At 40.1% G+C, this 25,645-nt stretch overlaps 1 protein-coding gene across 10 annotated transcripts in view; it reads right to left on the bottom strand.

The window, feature by feature from the left end:
- PARD3 (par-3 family cell polarity regulator) overlaps window positions 1-25,645 on the bottom strand; it is a 578,687-nt gene that overhangs the window by 18,723 nt on the left and 534,319 nt on the right. The gene's annotated exons all lie outside the window — the stretch shown is intronic.

The raw sequence follows: 25,645 nt of genomic DNA, 5'->3' as shown, positions 1-25,645 counted from the left end.
TCTATCTATCTATCTATCTATCTATCTATCTATCTATCTATCTATCTATCTATCTATCTATCTATCTATCTATCTATCTATCTATCTATCTATTTATTTATTTATTTATACCCCGCCCCCCCTAGACAGGGTCTACTCGGGGCAGCTTACAAAATCATAAAATATCATTAAATAACAATAAAAACATCACAATCAAAATAAACATTCATATTGAACATTACAGATATGCACTGTGGAGATTTTCATCCTTCTTCCATTTTGAGTTCTCTTAGGGGTGCCTTTTTCATTTCCATGTTTTTCATTTTACATTAAAGAGAAAGCCTCTTTCTGATTTGTCATTTGTGTTTTCTGGCACCCCCCTTAAAAAATACTCCAAGAAAACAAAACAGTTGCTCCCCCCCAAGCCTACCAAAATATCAACCTTTAATAGAGTAAATACACAGCAAATTAACGGAGGAACAAATTTTTTTAAAAAATCAATCAAACAGGGAAAGCACCACACACAGCCCCTCCCTAAAACTAAAAAAGCAAGAAAATAAAAGGGGGAAAAATACAATCAATGCTCCCCCCCAACACACACCAAAGCTACTAAAATATGGGGAGATTTCTTCCAATACCAAGGAGACCAGGCAGGAGCAAAAACAGTCCAAGAAAGGAAAGGACCAGAAGGGCCGGAAGGGAAGAGGGAATCCCCCAAAGAAATAAGGGGTCCAAATAATAATCCAATCCCTACTGAACATGCCGTAACCACTATATGGAGTGATCTAAAAAGGACATCTCAAGGATACTGTAAATTGGTCCACACCCAAAGCAAACCAGCTCATTCATTACTGGGAAAATCAATGACACTGCACTAACTCTTTTAAAATATAAAATGCAGAAAAATATTTCCACGAGTTCCCATCATATGGAATAAACATGGAAGATAATTGTTTACTTATTTCAGCTACTCCACTGCTGTCAGAGCCTCTGTCTCAGTGAGCTCCTCACTATAATTTGGAGATGGTGGTATTGGATTATTCCCCCCCCCAATCAATAGGCTCCTGTCACCCTTTAGGTCTGCTTCTGACAAGTCCTTTGAACTGATCTGCTTGATAGCATTAAAAGGTTAATGGGCATATGGTACATTTCACCATGTGGAAACTGCAACAGTATTCATTAGGGACGTTTGCTTGTACCAAGAAAGTGGAGGGCAGCAATCATACTTTCCCTGGGAGCAGAACCTTTTGAACTCCACGAAATTACCTTGGATTCAGCAGGCACAGGATCAAGTTATAATGGTTTGCACCGCAGCATTATTCTTGGATCATGGAAACCGTATCTGGTAGATTGTTACACAATGTAAAACCAGTGGTTCAGCTAAGGTGGGATGTCTGCCATGAGACTCACGCCCTTGCCGCAGAGGGGTCGGGTGAGGGGGATGGAGACGTAGAGTGTTTTTCTTCCCCCCTTTCTTTCTCAGCAGGATTCTTTCCAACTGCACCAAGGCCTCCCCACCCACAAAAAAGTCAAACACAAACTTCAAGCGGTATGGTTGCCTTAGTGTTGGTCAAGCACAGCTAAAGCTTCTGGTTCTCTCCTCTCCACTTTCACAGAGATCGCCTATGAAGTACACAACTCAGCGGCTGGCTGCAGACTTTCAGTACTGAAGAAAAGAAGGTTCTGGCCAAGAATAAGTTGTTATTTTAATATGGCTTGGGCAGTTTGATTTAAGTGTGGAAGCCAAGCACATCTTAAACCTTGTAGAAATTGTGTCACATTCCAACTTCTTAATACATGGATACACAAAACCTTTCTATTTTCCCCCCTCTCCTTCTCCGGATGTACATGGTGTGAGCTTTATAAATTCTCTCAGAGACTTTTCATCAGGGCCAGCATCCAAGGAGGAAGTCGCCAGGTGCTTACTGAAACCAACATCCCTGTGTAATGTTCACTATTGGCTTTGCATTTAGAAGTGAAACTTCCTTAAAAGGTAGAGTTTAAAAAAAAAAGATCAGAAGCTTTCAGCAGTTCCACCAGTTGCAGATGAACTTGCGTTTCTTTGGGAGACGATCACTAGGAGGTAATCGTGTTAATCGGCAAGTTAACTGTCCAGACAAAGCTGCTTTGAATGGAAGCACCTCTAAAGGGACAATATTTTACTGCATTTTAATAGGGAAGCTGGTGCGTTCTGTCGTTTGGACCTGAGCACTTCTGATGTACTTTGGTTGTGTCCAGAACAGTGGGAGCTAGTGACTCCGAGTTTGTGAGGGTGCTAAATCCATTTTGCATTTTACTCTGACCCTTACAGGAGCTGTCAAAAGTGCCAGTATTCCATTCTTTAAATAGTCCCCATAAAACCTAGACAAAAATTCAGAGTGGATTCACAGCTCCTGCGAAAACAAAGTCAACAGCTTCCACTAGCTCAAAGGAAGAAAGCACGCAGGTGTATAGTAGTAACCATAGTTAGGACGAGGTGGGTCTCCCCAGAGAAGGAATTAGGGGTCACAAGGGCAAGAGACCACCATCAGTTAAACTTCTGCAGCTTAGTGTTCTTTATAACTTCTTATCATTGCATGGTTTTAATTATTGTGACCTGCTGTGAGTCCCCTAGAGGGAGATAGGGGCCAGATAGATAGATAGATAGATAGATAGATAGATAGATAGATAGATAGATAGATAGATAGATAGATAGATAGATAGACAGACAGACAGACAGACAGACAGACAGACAGACAGACAGACAGACAGACAGACAGACAGACAGACAGACAGACAGACAGACAGATAGTTGACTATATCTTCCATTATCCTTGATAATGGGTTGGAGAAGGTAGTCATGTGTGGATTTCAGAATGTGCTTCATCCTGCAAATGCAGAGTCTATAAATTCCCAAGATGCAGTTTGCCGAGGTGCATGGATTGCAATCTGGATGCATGCAAGATCTGAGAAGAAGGAAGGCTATTTGACTGATAGCTGACAGCAAAATTACTTCAGGCGCAAAAAAAAAACCCTTTAGGCGCAAATTATGGTCTCTGTTTGCCCATCTCCCGTCTATGATGCCTGCCAACTACATATTGTTAAATGCATCCTCAGCAATTTCATCAAAGCTACTTACAAGACATGAAATCAGCTGTTGGGGCCCGAAAAGAGCAGCGTAAGCAAAGCTCACATAAGGCCAGAGCTGTCACATATTTTCAGTAACCAGAAGCCACAGCCACGGCTGTTAAGAGTCTCAGATCGTTAAGCAATATCTCACTATGATGTCATGCACTGAAGTACGGAGTTGTAATCCTTTCAAAACGGACAGATTGTCAGCGTGATAAAGTGGATAGAACCAAACTACTGAACAGGAATTACGAAAGCTTCAAGAAGGGGAGAGTAAGAGTGAGAGAGAAAGAGGGAAAAAATGTACAGTATCAGTCTGAGAGACGAAAGGCGTCCTTCGAATAAAATGAAGCATTCATGCTACAGTTAGAACAACAAGAACAGAAAGCTCAGCTAGCATTTCCACAGCCAGTCCTCTCTCTCTCTCTCTCTCTCTCTCTCTCTCTCTCTCTCTCTCTCTCTCTCTCTCTCTGTGTGTGTGTGTGTGTGTGTGTGTGTGTGTGAAGAGTGACAGGTGATAAACATGCGCCAGTGAATAGTACTTCTGGTTCCTGTTGATACTACCTATAATATGTAGTTTTCTAAGTTGTAGCTGTGTTAGTCTGTGCAAGCATTTCAACGAGAGACACAAAACAAAAGGAGAAAAAAGACGTTGTGGCACCTGAATGACGGCTGTGTTTTAATAGCTTTGGTGGAACATGTCACTTCGTCAGATATAAAGAGTCAGAATACAGAGAGTACATGGTAAAACATTCCTGGGAATGTAATCTACATTTTTCACCACTGCATCCTATAGCGCCAATATTACCGACTTGGGTTAATTAAATGCTCGTATGGTCAGGTGGCATCCAGAAACATTCAGCTTAAGTTGTGTCTTTTTCTTAAAGGCATAACATATCTTGTATCCACAGGTAAAAGGAAAGGAAAAACAAAGGTGGTGCCAGTGAATTTTAAAAACATTGCCTCGTTGACTATTAATTGCCTCCCCAGTCTTCTGGCCATGTGTTAAGCTTGCAGAATGCCTGCATACCAGAGTTAAGAGCAAACTACGTATATATTAAATTGGATCTCTCTTGTCTGTGCTTGGACAGGATAACACAGGTAAGGAACGAAATGTGCAGCAGCGCTAATCCACTGTAAAAGCTTTTCTTACATTTAATGGAACGGATTTCACTCCATCCAAGAAGTATTTACTCGGTGCAGAGAGGTATTTGTTTGGAACAGACACAATTCTGAACGAAAACTCTTGAATTCACATGCATAAAAGGTGTAGATGCCCAGAGATGCTGTAGAGAACTGTCCAGAAACACACATGCATAGACTAAGCATTTCATGACTCCCAGCCTTATTCTTGGACCAAAACTACCAGGAGCCTTCACCATTAGCTGTGCTGGCCAGGATTTCTGGGAGTTGTAGTCCTAGAACATCTGTTCCCAAGGATGGGAACAACTGGTAGCTCCATGTTTACGTGGTTTTAAAGGATGCACTGGAGCTTCTAGCTGCAGAGTTGGGGTTGGGGACCAATTTGAATCTCTGCTGTGTTTCCCCAGAGACAGGTCAGGCAAGATGGCCTGAGAGATGCACTTGACTGATGGGTTTACATGCTCTGGTACCTGTATGGCCTTGGTCAAGCTGCATGGTCCCACCAGGAGAGATGACTTAATTAGAAGAATTACTTTTATTTAAAACACTTTGTGAGAGTTTCTGTCAGTTGGAATAGACTTACTGGCCCATTATTATTTATTGCATTAGAGAGCACCTGTTGCATTTATGCTGTCTCATGAGATGTCCAGGGACATCTGATTTGATTGATGCGGGAAGAGTGGCCCAAAATCTATAGACGGCTAATGTTGGTGAGAGTCTCAGTGATGGTCACTAATATTCAGCAGTGGTGGTAATGAAGTCCCCAGTGAGTTGATGGATGCCCATTCTGGGAAACAATACCTGGGAGCTTCTACCTTGTACAGCAGATGGAAATATTAGCTAATTTCAGCTAAGTTAGTCATATCTCATAGTTCCAAGGTGACCCCAAACCATCAAAATTACAAAGTTATATACGAAACTTTAAAAGTGCACAGAATTATTTTATTTCTATGGTTTTATAGTTATGTGCTCTTGACAAATGTTTTTTAATAAAATGTGAAACTTAACAGCGAAAGCCTGGGGTTTACTTGAGTGAAGTATTAAAAGGTACATAAACTGGTAGATAAAATCCAATGTTGAAAAATAATTGTGCTTTTTTTTAAACGGTGCCAGGGTCTATCCACTTAAGTACCTTATTTTTAGCAAAATATGTATAGTTACATTGAATTTGTCCAAAATATGCTCAAATTTTATTCTTCTTGTTTTCCTTGGAAACAAAGAACTTAAAATGTTTAAGTTTAAGAGATGTTAAGTTTTCAAAGCAGCAAGATACCAATTACTGATATATGAACAAGAATAAGAACATTTTCTATATACAGTATAAGCTTTGCTTAATATTATTAGATTGTATCTTCAGGAATTTTGTATGCAACTCACAAGCCACAAATTCACAATAACCCCCTGCCCCCCAACATCCTCAGGAAGCACCTGAATCCAATTTTGTAGAATCTGAATGTGTTGCCTCAAATTGATTATGCATGCAAAGTTAGTCTTTCTAACAAGGACAGCTTCTTGACTGTTGAGCAGTATGCTTGCATATCTAAACTCTATTTTACATATCACTTTCCAATATATGCTTATTTTCACTATATATGGCACATAAAATCCCCTGTTTATTAGTTCACATTTGCAAAATGCATACATAAACATGTATATATCCTTTAATAATTCTACTTGCTTCCCATGAGCTAAATCCATGGATCAACTTAATATGACAAAGCAGATCTCTTCACATTTTACCTAGGTCATATTATATGCACACAATGGCCAAATTTCCATTCAAAGCTGGTGATCAAGCCCAGAAAACATTCCTGTCAGTGTGAGCGTGCATAATATCAGCCATTTAGGAAGTTTCCCGTCACTTCGACTTTACTTTTCAGAACAGATTTGCCCCTCATCTTGGGAAGTGAACAAAATTATGAGAAAGTTATGCTCATTCCCCCTAGAGCCTACATGTCCTCTCGCTGATCAAATCCACTTTCCACTTTTGACACTTTGATTTGTTGTGCATTTCACACCCATTTCAATGCAGTAAATCATCACAAATTAAAAACACACAGCTCTATTCTCTAGGTTAAAAGGGAGCTCTCCAAAGCTGTTAAGATGGCACTCGTTTTTGATGTGATCCCCCCCCCCAGTCCTCCGGATGGTTTACAACCATGCAGGAGGTCACTCCAGCGCACTCTCCAAATGTTCAGGACTAGACTTCCACTCTGAGTTCCTATGTGGTCATTTTGTAACAGGGCATCATTTTGCAACAGTGAAATTCAAGGGATGTGTCCAAGAAACCCTCTTTATTGCTGCCATCATTCTTCCTTACTAGCCTGTCAGAGCTCAGAGGAGGGGGACTGAGAGAGAGAGAGAGAGAGAGAGAGAGAGAGAGAGAGTTTTGTTTCCCTTTTCAGGGGAAGCACCCTTTGCTTTTGGCTAGAGGGAGGGAGGGTGACCTCAGGGGACCGGTCTGTCAGAAGCCCAAAGGTCTTACTCATGAGGAAGCGGGGCTAAAAGGGGATGAGCATGACCAAACAGGCTAATTTGCAAGTTTTTTTTAAAAAAAGTTAAAGGTTGCTGTGATGGGTGTTTGCTAACTGACAAATGGGTATCATCTTAAAATGCTTTTTTGAAATTGAAAAACACTCATCTTGCATCCCTTTGCAACTAAAGAGTTTTTTTTAAATTTAAAATTCATGGGATTCTCAAAAGGCACCCCCAAACCACGGAAAAATACCTCCGTAGCTCTTACAGAGAATAAGCACACTTTCTGAGCAATTTTTCGCTAAAAATTTCAAATTACAAGAGGGAAGCTTTAGTGGCTAAAGGAAAACAAACACACACAAGCGAGGTATTACTTATAGATCTCTCCATGATAATCAGCATATTTAACTATGTATTTGAATTATGCTTCAAATATATTTCCACCCAGGGACAGTTGCTTTCATCAAAACCTGCTATAGTTACTACACTGAGGTTTCCCCCTCGCTCTTAAATACAATAGATTAAATAATGACATATGAACAAAAATATCCATTTACAGAGAAGTTAGTCAAATTACTGAGGAAGACACCTACTAGTAGTTACCAAGATTCATCACTTCACTATTTTTCTGACTGAGGGTTTGAAAAGCAGAAAACAATTACAGTGTGCTGATTAGAGATTTGAATTTGGACACAAAAGTTCTGGTCCTAATTCAAATACACGTCTCTCCAGGAAGTCCAGGGAAGACTATGTATTGCATGCAAAAATTATAAATCCAGTCCCTGTCATCCCCAGATAGGTTGGGAAAGACATCCGTCTAGAAGCCTGGTGAACCACAGCAAGTCAACAATCATGAACTAGACCAACAGTCTAATGATATAAGGCAGCTTCCAACGGTTTGGGATATTAGATCTTTCTCACTACTTCACAGAATTGGTGTATGCAGGAAAAAGAAAAGAACTGCCCGTCACTTACATCACCATGAAATGAAGCATCAAAATAACATAATAAACAAAAAATTATTGAGGCAAATTAAAAATAACAGAGGCAACCCTCGTCTGGTCCCTCTTTTAAGCATTTGCCCAACAAGCAACATTAAATTTTTTAATGGCAGATTTTGTTTCCTTCTCAAAGGCTTTAGGAAGCAAAATGGTTTCAAATTCTGAAAGATCACTGCAACCCAATTTTTTGAGGAAGTCACATCTAGCCGCAAAATGATTGACTCTGAAGGAGATTTAGATCTGCCACAAAAGGCCAGGTCTAGAGTCCTGGAAAGGGTCCTCTGTATTTTTCTGGCACCAAAACGTTGAAATATGGTGGAACTTTTTGAGAAAGCTTAAGTTATGGTCACAGATGCTTTTTGCAGCCATGCGAGAGTAGGAGCCTGGAAAGATGAGAATTGGTTTTTCCCAGGTTCCACCAGATCAAATACTTGCTGTGGTATGTTTTTTCCACTGACTAGATGAAAAATAAAGAAGGGCCATTCACACATGTTTTTCCCATAATAATTTCTACAGCGAAACTCTTAGATGAAATTCCTGCACCAATGTGTCATGGGAACTATAGACACAAGAATTGCATGCCAGTTGATCTCTGGAATGGAAACTGAATTCCCGTTCCCAGTATCAAAATAATTCCCTTGGTTCTACCCTATTTTAAGGAAAGGGATATCCATCATGAGAAATCTCCCACAATGGGAAAAATGTGACAGAGGAACAGACCCTCTAGTTGAGGTGCAGCTGTGAACTACTGTGAGCATCTGTGGTCCACTGCATTCAGCTAGCAGCTTGGAAGAGCACATACACTAAGTCAACCAGATGGTGGATAATAGCGAGAATAACGTGTCCAGAGTGATTAAGGACAAGGGAGTCTAAATGCAGCCTCTTAACATCTCATTTTATTAGTACTGTGGAAAAGTTACTTTTTGACCATTTTATGCTGGCTTGGGAGTTGTAGTCCAAAATAATGTTCCCAGGCTTTGGATTTTTCAGCTTTGCAAATTCCACATACAGTTTCTCAAGTAGCTATAATGCCTGCATTAGAAGCCGACAGCCTCAAGGGCTGCCAGGCACAAACATTTGGCCAGTTTTAACTTCTGCCACATCCTCCGATAGAGTTTAGTGAAGGTTTTGAGCATGATAATGTGGATCTCAGGAAGAAACCATTTTTTTGTCCCTCTAAAGGAGGCAGATCTTAAGTTTCTTAATGAATGGATAAATACCACCAGAGGAAGAACAATAGTTTAGTAAAACAATCCACAAGCTGGCTGTTTTAGGTTCATTTGTATCTCAACCCTAATATCAATTCTAGTAGACGCCATTAAACTTCCCATTGTTTTAAATGCGTAATTTGTGGGGGTTTTTTTAGCAGCAAACCTAAAGAAATGAGAAAAATTGTAATAAATACCACTTAACATGTCAAATGTCTTTTGAGGGGAATGGTAACATTATAATGATACAGATTTAAATAGCTATCACTTTGTCTTTCTTTCAGTAGAACATCTCCAATGACTTGTGTTGACAATTTTTCATTTTGACATCAAAATAGCATCTCCATGGATTTTAGATGGCATATTGTTTTGACATCATGCTAAAATATACCCGCATTGATACCATTTAATTTTGCCATCACAATATTGTTTTGATTAGGCTAGCATGACATTTTATTTTGTCATCAAAATGTCACCTCTGAACCTCCTCATACATTATACTGTCCCATAAATTCACATGTATATCTTTAGACCCATTAAAGAGATTGATGGAATAGAATAAATTGCCAGAAGACATTATGAAACACCACATCAGAGTAGTCCCACTCCTGTAAATTTGGAAAGCTGCACATTTGAGACATGCCAGACACACAACAGAGCATTCGTCCTGCAGTAACTATAAATATAACTCTAAAAAAGTCCTTTCAGAAAGTTCATCAAAGGAACCCAGCTCTCTGTTTATTGGGAAACTCCAGATCAGCAGATTGCAAAACATGTCAGCAAATAGAAACACTCAATTTTTTATGAACTGCTGTTCTTGCCAGCCAATATATGCTAACCAGAAAGCCAACAGAAGCATGATTTTTCTGAAATACAGAGCTTCAATGAAATGAAAACAACCAGTTATAAATTGATTAAGTCACGGGCAGTAATTTAATGCTAAACAACATGCATAAAGGATTAAAGTCACCTCCCTATCTCAGTACCCTCCAGCTGTTTTGGACATTAACTCAAACCATCTCTGATTAATGGCCATGGAAACTATGGCTAATGAGATTTGTCTTGTTCGACATTTTGAAGGCAGCAGGCTGGATTAGGCTGGGTGAAAGTGTAGACAATACATAAGTTCCTACCACTGGGCAGAGACAAGATATTTCACTCCCAGGTACCATCTGCACCCAACATGTAAACACAGTGCTCTCACAGATGTTCTGCCTAAGTAGAACATACAGATCATTTGGCAATATGCCTGATATAGGTATTCAAATGGATCCAAAGCTTAAATGTTTTCGCAGTCTTTTGCAGCAAATATTGTCCTGTTCTTCAGCAATCACATCCGAAATATCCTCAATATGTTTGAAAGTCAGCTTGCCACATGAGATTTTCAATGAAGTTCATACACTAAAAGGCCCCAAATTTTCAGCTATTGTACAAACACAAATATCAACTTCATATGGGTATATTTATTTTAAATGGAAACATATATTCATTGTTAATTAAATACATATAAATTGAATGCCTTGTTTTCCATTACTAACTATAGTGAATTACTTTGTAGTATCAGTGTGGAGGTATATGGAAACTTATTTTGATTTGATGGTTGTTGTGGGTTTTTCGGGCTCTTTGGCTGTGTTCTGAAGGTTGTTCTTCCTAAAGTTTCGCCAGTCTCTGTGGCCAGCATCTTCAGAGGATAGCACTCTGGTGTAGTTTGCTTGGGAGTGGAGTATTTATGGCTGTGAGATAGGCTTTTGTCCTATTCAGGAGATGGATGATTAGTGTGTCTTGTTGTGGGTGCATTGTTGTGATATGGAGGAGAGATTATCTGTCACTGTGATTGATGATTTCTTTGATGATTGATGATTATTTTGATTTCTAGATTCATATGTTCAGTTATTTATTAATTTAAACCACCAGCAGCAAACCTACACTGCAATGTATTCTGCAAGTCTATGAAATATTCAGGGTGATAAAAAAACTCAAAGTGGATTGCCAAGAGCTCCCAAAGGATATTTTCATAAATGGGAACCACACATGTGATTCGATGTAAGTGTAAAGTGAATACTGGGTGAAAACTTCCTAGCCACATACTTACTGATAGGGTCAAAAGTTTATTCATTATTTGAAGAGCAGAAAATTAACTAGGAGATATGTCTTTAAAGTCATGGTGGACTACTCAATGAACATATTGGCCAGTATGTGACAGCTATGAAAAACACAAATTTCATTGTTAGGATTATTAGGAACTAACACCATTGTAATAACAAAAACTATATACACTTGGGATATTGTGTACATTTTTGATTGCCCCATCACAGAAAGGATATTGTAGAGCAAGAGAAAAAAGCTATTTGGTCTGATTATAAATACTGCTGAAAGGAAAGATGCAGTAATAAGGATGCAACATTTACAGTTTACATTGTATTGCTGTTCTTTCAAAGGAAGGCTGGAGATAAATATTTTTATCTGAAATTGGCAGGTACGAATGCCATATTGGTACAATGATAAGAGATATTAGATAAGCAAACTGAAGATGGAATGGAAAAATTAGAAAAGATGCTGGATGCTGTGGAAAATATCAACTGTGATAAGATACAGAAGGCCCTGGTAGAGAAACAGAAGGAATCATGTGGTATGGGAATCATGCAAGACCAATTTTAAGTAATTTAACTGTGCACATTGGAAGGTACTGTATTGTACTAGTGGCCACTCAGTCCTGTGAGCTCATGAGTAAGTAGATTAAGTGAACAGGGAGAGTAAAGGGGATTGTCTTACATGGAATTGTTGGGAGAAAGCAAACAAAGCGAGCTTGTGGCTGTTGAGTTAAGGCTGGTTGTTTGAACTGTTCAGAAGTTTGCCTGTGTATTTTGGCTGCACGTGTGTAAGGGGAGTGAGTACCACTGAGAGGAATTTGAAGCCAAAACAAGAAGGAGTCTTGCTGTACCGTAGGGACGAAATTTTGTTGGACACAAGGTTTTGTGCGCAGATAAGGCTAAAGAAGTTCACTGCAATTCATGAAGGTTTATAGATTCTAACCTGCCCTGCTATGCTGTTTTAAGCTGTATCTTTTGCTGATTTTAATGGTTTTTACAGTGAGGCTTGTTTATATGATATGATTATTATAGCTAAATTTGATTTTTAATCTGTTTTTCTTCTTTTAAAAGTTTGTAAGGTCCCGCGAGTGCTATATTTCAGTGGGAAAAGCAGTGTATAAATGTAATAGATACACACATACACACAGACACAACAAAAAGTGCTAGGCCTTAAGGTGCCACAAAACTGCTTATTTTTGTTGAGAGGAAGTGAATGTTGTCAATGGTTTGGTCAGGAGTGGGGTTAACAGCCGCCAGCAGAGCAGAGCAGATTTCTCGTAGAGTGACTGGGGTGGGGTGGGGACTTCCTGGGAGAAAAAAGAATACCAAATGGAGGAAACAAGCGCTTGGAAGGAAGTGACAAACAGAAGCAGAATGATCAAAAACATATGCTGTTTTGGAACTACACAGTCAATATCGGGCTCTCCCCATGGACAATGATTCTGGGCCGTGGGAGCAGTGGCAGTAAAGAGTATGGAGATGGCTATAGAGGATTTTGTGGGTGAAAGGATTCCTACCACTCTCCAGAGGTGAAGGAAGACATGGGATGTGTGTGTGTGGGAGAGAGACAGATGTCTGAGTGGGGCACAGGCAAAGGACCAGGGATATGACAAGATCCTTGGTCTGAATACATAATAATAGAAGTGACTATTTCCAGTTAGTTAGGCATCCTTCAGTCTTGAAAGACTATGGTAGCATGCTCTGTATGGAGGTCTTGGAACAGCATCTAGTGTGGCTGAGGAGGCCAATTCGATAGTGACAATCCCTTCCACACTGAAGACAAATCCAGTCTGTCCCCTGTCCAGCTCCCTGATTCAGCTGCTTTCATGACTGCCTCTTTGCCTCGGACTGCTGGACAAGGATTTCTTCAAAATGGAAGAGGTCGTGATGCAACGCCTGCCTCCAGGCTGAACACTCAGACTATTTCCAAATATCCAATGACATATATAAATTAATATATGCAATTTTATGCAAATTGTGTCCTCTTTTCAATAATACATTTCCTTGTCAGGGCTACTGATAAATACTTCATCAGCAAAACCAGCAGAATGTTCTGCGATGCAGCATGCTGTGCCCCTGAATTCTCTCTTTTTTTTGTGGCTCATCTAACAGGATCCTTCTAGTGTCAACTACATTTAATATAACTTAAGAAAGATATTAATTCTGCACAATACCCAACTGTCTACCTGTAAGTGGCCACTGATTCAAACCTCTAAAATTTCAACATGGCTGCATGTAAGTACCTCCTTGGTCTGAGATCTGATAAGAGCCTACAGAATTCCCTACTCATTGTAATCGGGCCAGAGTTGTCAAGTTCAGGAGAAATTGCCAATGTTATCCTATTTTGGGAAAGGTATTAAGATTTATTTGAAACCATCTCCTGATCCCTGCTCATGAATAAAGTAAAAATGATCCTTAATGTTCTGCATTTGTCAAGAGAGCATTCTATACATAAGGTTCTCGCACAAAAACTAACATCTATATTAGAAAATCAGACATCACACTGTATTCCTGCTGGTATTTATATAGAGAGTTTAATCTTGACTCTCCATCTTCCTGATTTTACAATGGAAGTTTAGTACCAGAGGTGCTACTGAATTAGACAAATGCTTCCCTAAGTATATGATATAATCTCTGAAAGAGAGGCAAGACAGAGATCAACCATTTCCTTCATCAGTGGTTTAGAAATTTTAAAAGTAATTTCTTTTACACCCTCATTCTACAGGGATGGATGTAGAATGATCATTCCCTCCATCTTTCACAAAGTATCATCAATTTTTTAAAATCACAGTGGCAAAACTAAGAATGTAGACCAGGACATATGGAATTAAATGCTGTAAATTGAAGGATACATCTTTTATAGCCATAATAAAAATACTGGAAGAGCTTGCAAAATACTAGGTTTTTAAAATGTGCCATTGTAAGTGCAGTTTTAAGATATTAGGATATTAGTGTCAGAGGTATGGGTGCTCTCAAGAGTAAGCAATCACAAAATGTCTGGGGCACACTTCCCATTTTTTTAAATACTTCTCCAGTTCTCTGGAGGCTGCACCCACCTTTTCTTTTCAAAACAACTTCCAGTCTAGAAAACAATTTGCACAATGCCACCTCCCAAATACAGTGGTGCCTCACTTAGCAATCACTCTATTTTATGGCGAAATCGCTTAGCGATGCTGTTTTTGCGATCGCAAAAGCAATCGCTTTGCGATGTTTCCTATGGGGAAAATTCGCTTTGTGATGATCGCGGGGAAGCGATCATCGCAAAGATCCCATTTTCGGCCAGCTGATCGGCGGTTCCAAAATGGCTGCCAGGAAAAAAATGGCTGCCCGCTGTTTTGCCTCGCTTTAGAAGCACCGAAAATGGCCACCCCTATGGAGGATTTTCGCATAAGGTTAGTTTTTAAGCCCATAGGAATGCATTAAACACATTTTAATGCATTTATATGGGCTTAAAAAAATCGCTTAGCGATGTTATCGCTTAGCAGCGATTTTTGCTGTACGGATTAACATCGCTAAGCGAGGCACCACTGTAATCTTAACATGAAAATTATAGCCCCAGGAGTTTCTCTGGGCATGATTCCGTCTTTCGGGCCATTCCCCCACCCAGTGATTGGGCACCCCCAGGAACTGCACTAGGAGCCTTGACAGATTTATTTTATTTATTTAACTTATACGTTGCCCACACTACCCACAGGTCTCTGCATGCATCCCAAAGCTACATAATTTCCACTCGTTTTAGCTAAACAGAAATAAATATATTTTCAGAAACTTTTTTGTTACGTGCTGTCAAGTCGGAACCAATTTACAGCAACCCTAATAGGGCAGTCAAGATAAATATTTAAGGAGTAGTTCCACCAAAACCAGGCCTCCTGAGCCCTAGTCTGTGACTTTGTCCACTACACCACACTGGGTATCCCAATTTTCGACATGCCAATGTCCACTTTGCATTGCTGGAGACTATCAGTATTTTCTGTCACACCTATCAAAGGCATTTATCCCAGCATTTCAGCTTCTTAATCTGAATGTTTCAGCTGAACCTAGAATCCTTTTAATTAGACTGGACTAATTCTGCCTATTGTTAGTTCAATTAGCCTAATGATTCCAATTGGGTGCAGAGGATGCTGGGCAGCCGAGACTGGAAGTCTGCAAGTTTCCTATGACGTCCTAATAGATTCATGGTAGATACAAGATTTGAAATGAGGACTTCCTCCCATAAGATACCATAAGATTACTCCCAACCTTACCCTCTGAAACAGTGGTTCCCAACATGGGGTCCCCAGGTGCTCTTAAAACTGCCAGAAGCCTTCACCACTGGCTGTGCTGCCCAGGATTTCTGGGAATTGTATTCCAAGAACATCTGGGGACCCATGGTTGGGAGCCACTCCTCTAGGGAGCTGCAGTTATTGGGCCATTAAATAAAAACACTGTACTAGCTCTCGGAGTATAAAGAACCTGGACTTAGACAATAGGAATCATGTGACTTATACACATCTGTACTCAATGCTATTTAATTTTAAAGAAACCCAAGTGGTACATCTTTATACGGCTCAATTATTGCTGCCTAATTCTAGTCACATTCCACCAACTTGGGTCGCTCTTACCCATAACCTGTGGCTGAGGTGCAGCAAGTATAAAACGGGATGAAACAAAATTTAGTGCATTTTAATTTAAATCCTTCTAACGGCAGCTCAGATTTATCTGAACTCTTAGGTGAATTGGCTCTTTTATTAGTGGCCTGTTTAATTCAAAATCACAGCCTTCTACCGAAGATTAATTAAATATTAATCAAAGTCCGGGGCTGTATAAGCTCCCATTCCATTAACCTAAATGTTGACTCCATACTCAGCTACTACTGCATCTTGGGTTTTAAAGGAAGCTTTTAGTATTTATTCTTTATGGTGGGACTTTCCACCAAAAGGAGACACGCTATTTGCGATATATGTTTTAAAGGTCATAAGCTTCCTCTTCCCTTCCTTTTTTCTTTTCAATTAAAGCTGCTCTTAATCACAATTAAGCTTTCAAGAAACAATTAGCAGAACCCAAAACTTCTCCTTCACTGAGACGTTTAAAGGATGTACCCTCTTATTACCAGTCCTGGCAGTGAACTAATTATGGAATGTTAAGGTTCACCTACTGAGATGTAAATTTTGGGTTGAGTTGACACTAAAAAGAAACATCAATTTATTAGGAGATAAAACTTGTTCTGCTGCAATAGAACAGCTGTGTATAGAAATTTACTGCAGCTTAATGTTCTCACGCATAAAGCAATTAGAGTTTTCTGACAAACAGTCTTGCTAAGTATAATGGGTAGCACAAAACCATATGCAGCAATGTATAGAAGATTGATGTAGTTTATTTTACATAGTAATAGCCTCATCTCAGAAAGCCAACGTAAAAAGGCAACAATATATATGCTTCCTTAAAACAACAACAGTATAGAATTCTGAAAATAAGGATGTATACCATTCTTCCCACTTATGCAGAAAAGAAATACCACCTCTCCCTTCAACAATGCTGGGATTAGGGGAGCCAGACCCCTATCCAGTTCAAAATCCATGTATAACTCTTATGCCCACAAAAAATTAACTACAAAGCATAAATGATTGATTAACACAGACACCCCTCCCCTGACCTGAAATTTTAAAAAAATGATTAGCATCACCAGGTGATTATATCATTGTCATTTATACCTGGCAGAGCTCCGCAACAGGATTTCAGCCACTGAATTGAAGAAACTTTCAGTGATCAACAACTAAGGAAATTCAATAGGCCTCATCTATTGAGTCTACTAATGACTGGATTTACAGTAGTCTCAGCAATTTAATCAACAGTTCTTCTGCCACTGATTATCACTTTGTAAAAATGCTCGACTGCTACCGCAGAGGTATCACTAAAAGCACTATAATGTCCAAATATTTGTTGAAGAGCCAACGCTCCGCAAGATCGTTTTTGCAGACTAAAGACACAGACAAGACAATGCTGGTAGAGGGCAATGCAAGCATATGCTTAACATTAGAAAACGCTCAACTAATAATAATAATAATAACAGCAAGGACAAAAACCCAAAACAATGACAGTAGTAATGACAGTAATGATAAAAAAAATAGATGTAGTGTGTGGACAGTTGTCAGCTTTGGTTTACGGCTATTTGCTTCCTGGCACTGACATTGTCAATCACTTACCACCACCGTATCCTCTGGCAATTATCTGGGCCTCCTTATGGTTCTGGATTTTTGCTCCGAACTCCAACCCCCAGAGACCCTGCATAACTGTCTCTGTTGAATGTAGGCGAATGTCAGTGTTTCTGACTCTCTTTTAGACTGATATGAATTAAACATTTCATACAGGATGTTTTAGGACACGGTTTCAGAGGGAACGAATCTTTATTTTCATACCAACACCCAAAAACATGGTGAAATTGTTCCTTCAGCAAGAGCGTGTGTTCAAATACTCATTGACCTAAAAAGTCCCTGCCTGAAGAAAATTAGGTGTTCATCAAACTAATTCACTGGGGGGAAAACTTAAACATGTTATTTTAGGGAATGGTTTCGACCCTTATTTTCATACAAATAGCAAACAATGTGGTAAAATGGTTCCTTCAGGAAGATCAAGTGGCTGAACTATCCTTTGCATAAAAACTCCCCCGCACGGAGAAAATTAGATGTGCTTCGCACTTACTCATTGTAAAGAAGAAGAAAAAAACTAAAATTACAACAGATACAAGGTCTATCATAGCAGAAATTTAAGATATCATGTATTTTCTCCGTGTCTAAGCTTTCCACAGTATATCAAGCAAAATCCAAAGAAATAAAACAAAAAAAGGACAAAAACATGTGACGCTTTTGTCTTTTGTTGTGTTTTGTTTCCTTGGGTTTAGCCTGATATTCTTGCACAGATTAATAGGGCTACCTCTTCCAAAACTAATACAGTAGTTTTTCCTGTGCTTGTTTTTCACTCTTTTTTACCATGTCATGTGTGTGTGTGTGTGTGTGTGTGTGTGTGTGTGTGTGTGTGTGTGAGTGTGTGTGTGTGTGTGTGTGTTAGACTTAAAACGTGTGTGTGCATTAGACTTAAAACTCCTGCCATGTGCCTGGATTCTGATTAGGAATGCTCTGAATCCAAAGAAAAACTGAATGTTGATAGACAATGATCCCTCTAATTTTCAGCACTGCCAGGTGGGGCTCTGTCCCTCCCTCGCACGACCGCGCTCCCCCTGCACAGGGTTCCACTGCAACCGGAAACAAAGGGGACAGAAACAATCACTGTGGATTCGAGGAGGAGAAATGCTGCACAGCATGGGCCGAGTTGCACTCTCTCCTGCAGCTGCGCACCTTAAAGGGAACCTTGTTAACAAACCAAAATAATGTACATTACAGTAATCAAGAAAGTTGTGATCAACTGAGGGGGACTTCTATTAGTCAAAAGAAACTTTACAAAATCTTCTTTGTACTTCCTGTGTAGAGATGGGCAAGATCCGCTGCTTTGGCAGTTTGAAGGGGTTTGTTTCCTGGCTCAATGGGTACCCATTGGAGGAGGAGGTAAGCTGAGCCATGGATCAGCCGTTTGGCTGGAAAACAAGCTGAACCGAACCATGGAATCTACGGTTCATATGCCCATCTTTATTCCTGTGCCTTCGGTGGGAAAAAAAAAGTAAGCAACAATGAGGGCAGATCTCATTGTTTGCCTACTTGTTAAAAACCACTAAAAAAGCCACTCTTTGAAGTCACATAGGGAGGTATGGCAAACAATTTGAATCTCAATTTTTAAGACATCATTAGGTCATCAGCACCTTGTGATAATCCTGTCCCAACACAGTGAGCTATCTCCTAATCTCTCTTTATCTGATTCTTAGAAGTGTCATCAGCCAAGAGGGAATCAAATATTCTTGAGATCTAATCCATACTCCCTCTGTGATTCTGAGCAAACCACTTCACCTTTTGTTCTCTGCTTCTCCAACTGTACGGATGAAGGCAAAATTCTATCCTTCACAAAGGGATGTTCTGAAGATACGTCTTAACAGGATCCGAAATGTCATATGCCCATAATTTACAGGATTTTCTGTCAGCATTTGTGTGTTTTTTAGACTAATTATGCATGTTTACATGAAAGTAATCTTCATTGAAAGTGCTTTTACATGGAAGAGAAGAGCTTACTGTACAGACATGATGGGCAAAGAGGGTACATTGACACAAGTCAAAAGCAACAGTGCATGCCAGCACCGTATCGTCAGTTTCCAATTTCCCCACAGTGAGTAGGGAGTTATAAAGGCAACTTAGACTAACATCAACTTTAATGTAAGTAGAACGTGTTACATACAGCACTGATGTTACCTGTCTGTCATGGGTTTGGAGGGAAAGTTCCATCCTATGGGGAGTGGAAGGCGGGACATCAGGAGGAGGGGCTGTACTGTATATATATGTGGAGCGTGTGTGGAGAAGTTAGGAGAAGCTGGAGGAGAGCTGAGAGAAGAAGCTTGAGTGGGAGTCTGTGTGTCAGACAGGGTACTACTGTGTGTCAGTCAGTACCAACCTGATAGGTTCAGGTGTCTGTATGGTTAGCCAGAACTGATAGGTTCAGGGTCTGTGCTTCAAGTTAAGTGTTCTGTGTGAACCAAACTGTGTGTATGCATGATTGAGACTAAGCCACGTTACTGTATCTTATTCACTTGATCCTTTTATTTTTCCCTGTGCGTTATTTAATAAACCTTGTTCTTTTATTTGTTAAAAATCCATCCCTGGTCTGTGTGACTTCTTATAGGGAATGGTTGGTGGCAGCTTAGTGAAACTGTGGCATATCCCAGTAGGTCTGGGGTTGTCACAGAACGCACTGCATGAACAGGAGCTCTGATGAAGCGGGGTCATCCTAATCCACAGGGAACTGCACTTCTGTTCAAAGGAACATGAAAACCTTTTTCAGACTTTGCCCCTCAACTGAGCAAGAATGGAAAGCATTAAGGAACTTGAAGGGTAGCATACATGGTCCTTGCCTTTCACATGCTTTTATATATCCTCTTTGGGCATAATGCTTGAGTACGGCTAAAAAGTCCCACAGAGCTGTGATTTGCTCCTCAGTGGATATGAAAGAATTATAGCTTCCTGTTTACCACTTCAGACTGTGGATAGGCCACTATGACTCTCCTCATTCTAGAGAATAAAAGCAGGGCTTAGCAAAGTTACTTTTTTTAACTACAACTTCCAAAATTCCCCAATCAGTAGGGCTAGTTCTGGGTGTTGTAGTCCATACAAGTAATTATCCCACGCGCTCAATAAAAGATGCTGAGCAAAAGCAGTGAATGTAATCGCTCTTGTTGAGTCTCTGCAGGCAGACACAGGCCCCCAGGCTTTTCTTACATACAGCAAAAATAGAGCTAATTTGCACGGAAAGTACAAACAAGAAAAATATATCCAAGATACAATCGTGTTCAGTATTTCAGCAAAGAAGTGTTTGACTTGGTAAACTTTAGAGCTGATGAAGAGTGTAATCCTAAAAAAATCTACTGAGAAGTAAATACCACTGAGCTCAGCAAGCCTTACTCCCAGGGAAGTGTATAATGGCTAAAATCCTGTTGCTTAAAGTAGTTAAGCTGCAAGTAGAGCAGGCTTATTGAGTCAGTGGTGAGTCAACTCCTCCATTCATTCAACTGATTTAATGACCCTATTCTAGATGCAACATACTATGCTAAGCAACAGCATTTCAGCCACAGTATTACAGATTAACATAATGTGTGTAACTAAAATCATGAGTCAAATTTCTTACATAATTTGTCTTTCCACTTAAACATATTTTAACACTGAACAGTTCAAATCTGTTATTATAATCTCTTCTTCATAAAGAACATTTATGGGTTAAGAACATCTCTCGAATCTTCCCGCAACATCTGAATATGCAAACACCTTCAAGATCAAGCATAAATGTGTAACACTGAGCAGCCACAGTGCCCAAAATAACAGTGTGAAACAACTGCACAAACCATAACTTGATCAGCAGTGAAAGTCCATGTGATCCTTTGGGCAGATTGTGGTCCTTCATTTATAGACAGCTCACTACTGATCAGAGGTAACAGGAAGGACTACCATATTGCTCCTCCTTCCAAACGAGAGGGCAAGCCAGTCCACTGGAAACCTGGTGAGGGTTCAGTGAAACAGTAATTCAACCTTCCATTCTGCTTAGGCTCCCCAACACTGTTGATAAGGTCACAAGGACACTGGTGATGAACCATGAGTCACAACATAACGGTTATTCAACTTGATTTGCCATCGGAAGTTTTCCCTACTCATTTATAATATCTGAGACAACTCTTCTTCTGATTACCTCTTAGGGTTTTGTTCCACTGCCATATCAAGACAAAATGTCTGAACATTGGGCAGCATTCAGCACCTACTCACTACCTAAGCTGGGTGTCTGCTTCGCTCTTCATTATGAAGTAGGGTGAAGAGATGACAATATAGAATGTGCTTGACCTACAATGTGGATTTCCTCGGGAGTTCCCCAGGAAAAATAAACTGAAGCTGGAGCAAAAGCTCAGATTGGCTGGGTGAACAGAGGATGTTTGTGTAATAGGATTGTAGTTACTTTTTGGCCAAAGATGGGGACAAAATGTTCGCTGTTTTCACTCTAGCTCTCCAAATCCCACAGGCAGTATGGCCAGTGACTATGTTGGCTAGTGGAGTCAGGGAGCCTATAATCTAAACAACCAAACTTTCCCTCTCTCTTGCTCATTGATGGCAAGCCATGTCTATTTCTTCTTTTGTTATCTTGAAGCAAGGTGGCCATTTTCTCCATCTCTGTTGGGTTCTCAGGAGGACTATGTTGAAATCATGGCCAATTCGAGCTTTCCAAGATTAGCGACAACAAGGTGAGTAATTGCTGTGCAAGTCATCCTCCTCTGCCTAACGTGCTGTGTTCCTCCATTGCACAAAATTCTGCAATTGGCTTTAAAAGGTATAATCTTCTGTAATCATTTCTGGTGTTCGACGCAATTACTTTTCAATGGGACATGAAAGTCGGAGAACAGCAGCCTTCAAAGACTGCACAGCCCAGCAGTTTGTAAACTCTGACCTTCCACACCAAGCAGTACTTTGACCAAGTTAGTAAGAGGGCATCCCAGCGATTAACTTAACTAGCCCTTTTGGCTTAAACTCTTTGAAAGACTACTAAGGACTGTTTTCCAGCACTGAGGTTTGAAAAGGCAACTTTTTTTGAATGCACTCAACAGGATGATTGTCATGGTTATATTATTTTTGATCTTACAGAATGAGAGTTACTGGTGTGAAATAGAGTTAAAAGGGATGAGACCATGATGAAAGCTTTCCGAGCCATTCTTTTCCTCTTAACAATGAAATGCAACTGTACAAGTATCTGGCTTGAGTTATCGCTGATTATGGTCATAATCAGCATGTTCTGTGTTTGTTCTCAGATGAAAATAGGGATGTTCTTGTATGATTTTTATTCTCATAAAACAAATATCAACCGCTGCCTGATCTCCTTGCTCCCCACCCCCTCAAAAATGGCACACTCTAAATACTGAAGTCTTCCTGCAATTTCCTGCATGTATTTACACTGCAAGAGTCTCTTTTAAGTTTAAAGGCCAAAGGACTATTTATTCTTGGGTTCAATACAGACTTGAAAATCATGATTGCCCTACCATATGCTATTTATCAACAGTTCACAATTTACCTCCACAATTTCAGCACAAAAGCTTTGCACCACATGATGGCTGTTTAGATATAGTGAAGACCAGTGGTTCGAATGTCAGCAGGGAGGTGACTCTATTCTGGATTTTAATCTGGTCTTTACAGGAACTGCCCAAGGTGCTGAAGCCTATCCCACCCAGATTAGTTCAAAATCTCAGACAGCTCCTTTGAAATCTGTACTGAGACCCAGAGTGAATTCACTCCCCTGTTGATATCAGAGACACTAGCCTCTACTGTGGCATGGGCACTGAGGGGATGCATTTATAGGAAGGTATGCTTCAGACAAAATGGGGAAAGAGGGTCCAATACCTTGGATGGTTGCAAATTTAAGCAATCTGTCCTTCGTGTACAAAAATATGAACTGGAACACAGATATACACAATCGCTCACACTTTTCCAAATTAATGATGCATTTCTCTAGTGAAAAGAATGAGTACATGGTAGGAAAAATTACCATGGGAAAAATGAAACCTGCAGATTGCTCAAGAGCTAAAAAAACACTTACTTGGTAGTAAGAACCATTGTATTGTAGGAAAGGGTAACATACTTTTAAGGCAGAAATATGTACAGTGCTGCCTCAACTTACGAATGTCCCAACTTATGACCATTTCGAGTTACGACCAGCTCCGGCTGCAAAATTTTGCTTCGACTTGTGGCCAGAGCTTCCAGTTATGAACATAAAAAGGCAGGGGGAAAAGGTGGGAAATTCAAATTGCTAACCGTTGGTAGGCGAAGAGGCTGCTTCTTTGTAGACCTTTTGCCCCAACAGTTAGAGTGAGTGCAATCAGAAGAGGCTTCGGACTGCCTGGTAAGGTAAGGTGCTGCTTTATGCTTTTTAAAAACTGTTCTAGGTGGGTTTTGCAGCATGGTTTTGGGCTGGAGGGGTTATGTTTCTGTGCTATGATGGGTCTTGGGAGGTTTGTTTGTTTTTTGGGGTTTTTTGCCATTTCTGATGGATCTTGGGGGGTTTGTTTGTTTGTTGTTGTTTTCTCATTTCTGATGGGTCTTGGGCGGTTTCCTTGCTTTTTCGTCTCCACCCCTATTTCCAATGGGTCTTGCACGATCTGCTTGCTTTTTGCTTTGCTTTCTTTGCATGTCCAATGGGTCTTGCACGCTGCACTTGCTTTTCTCCCTCCCCTTCAGCTGGAAGGGATTAATCGCATTTCTGATGGGTCTTGCAGTGATTTTTTGTGTGATTTTTTTTTTCCTTGGCCGGAATTGATTAATTGCATTTCAATGCATTCCTATGGGAAATGGTGCTTCAATTTACGACCATTTCGAGTTATGACCATAGGTCCAGAACAAATTAAGTTCATAAGTTGAGACACCACTGTACTAGTATCCTGTTGCCTAAACACTGAGCAGAAGGGAAACTGCATAATCCTCCTGCTGCCTATTGTGGCAGGTTCCTTGTCACATGGCTCTACTTGTACTGGTTGATAGATTAGTCATTCAACTGGAGTGAACAAGGTGTTCACTTGATTAGATTGCATTTAGGTATCAGGATATGAGTCAACACAACGAGCAGTTGTCTGCTATTATTCTTATATTGTTACAGATTGCATCTGTTATTATGTGCCGTTAAATCAGAATTGACTTATAGCGACCCCAATAGAGTTTTCAATGTAAGTGGTGTAGTTAAGGAATGGTTTTGCCTGTTCCACTCCCCTGTGAGCTTCCATGACAGAGCCATGGAATCAAACTCAAGCCTCCTGAGTCCTAGTTTATTACTCTATCCAGTACGGCACATTGGGTACCATAGATTATATGGAATAGAACTTTTCAGTTCTCTAAGTAGCCTCCAGATTAAAATTCAGCACACCAGAAAGGGGGTGGACAGCTGCTTGGGCAAGGGAGGAACATCGTCTAAATTGGAGTGTTTCACATTGTGTCTTCCTGGGGGCAAGACTTTCTAGTTTTCCAATGCTAGGAAGAGAAGAGGTATAAATATAAAACTCATCTCTTTCATACTCTTTTATCCGACAGCACATCAAAAGAACCAGAGTATTCCTTGCCAATCAAAAAAACCCTGTGTACCTTGCAAACAATTTGCACAGGCAACCTATTGTGTTAATGGGAACTCATGAGGACCACAAATCTAAGGGGGAGCGGGAGTCTATACAATGCCCATAGTTAGCAGATAATCTGGCTCCCAGTTTGATTCCCAGAACACATTTTACATTAGCGCCTCCTCCCACTGCTGTCAGACCGTCATTCCGTTCAATGAAGACTCCACCATACGTCTGCAGAGTTCCTTGCCATAATGCAAGAGGGCAAATGTGGATTAGCAAATGTCATTAGCCAAGTACCATATACTGCTAACTATTCAACTCTTTCTCATTACTGTGCAGGACTCATGCACCACAGAACACATCAATACATAGAGCAGATATTTCACCAATGGGCACTCCAGAAACACTTAAATAGAGAGATCAATTTCACCTGTGTTACAATACAATGCATTAGCTGGGTGATCTTTATTTCAGAACATTTTAGTAGCAGCAAAAATGAACAAATATTCTCTGCCCCCCCCCCCAGATAATTGATCTATCAAGTTATGAAAATGATAGCTTTGAGAGACTTTCCTCCTCTTCCCTCATCCTTTTTAAAGTGAGGCAATTTTCAGCAGTATATGTTAGTTCATGAAAGCACTTTAATTTAGAATGATTATTAATCAACCTTCAGTTCAAAGAGCTTTCTAATTTAGAATAAAAATCTATATCTTGTCTCTTACATCCATATCAGTTACTAAAATATGAATGCCTGCATTTATTAGCAAAGCTAAACAGGAACAGACCTTTATTACTGGCTGAGGCTAGAAGAGGTGACAGTCAAGGCGAGTGGCGGGCGGGGGATGATGACTCAGTAAGCCTTTTGCCCTTGTCATCACTCTCTCCATTGAGAAAGTTTTAATTTGAACTTTGAATATTTTAATGGATCATGGCACT

Source organism: Pogona vitticeps, chromosome 6 (genome assembly GCF_051106095.1).
Source record: "Pogona vitticeps strain Pit_001003342236 chromosome 6, PviZW2.1, whole genome shotgun sequence".
NCBI lineage: Eukaryota > Metazoa > Chordata > Lepidosauria > Squamata > Agamidae > Pogona > Pogona vitticeps.
Note: the sequence above shows the minus strand (reverse complement) of the source record. Positions and strands in the feature narration are given on the sequence as shown.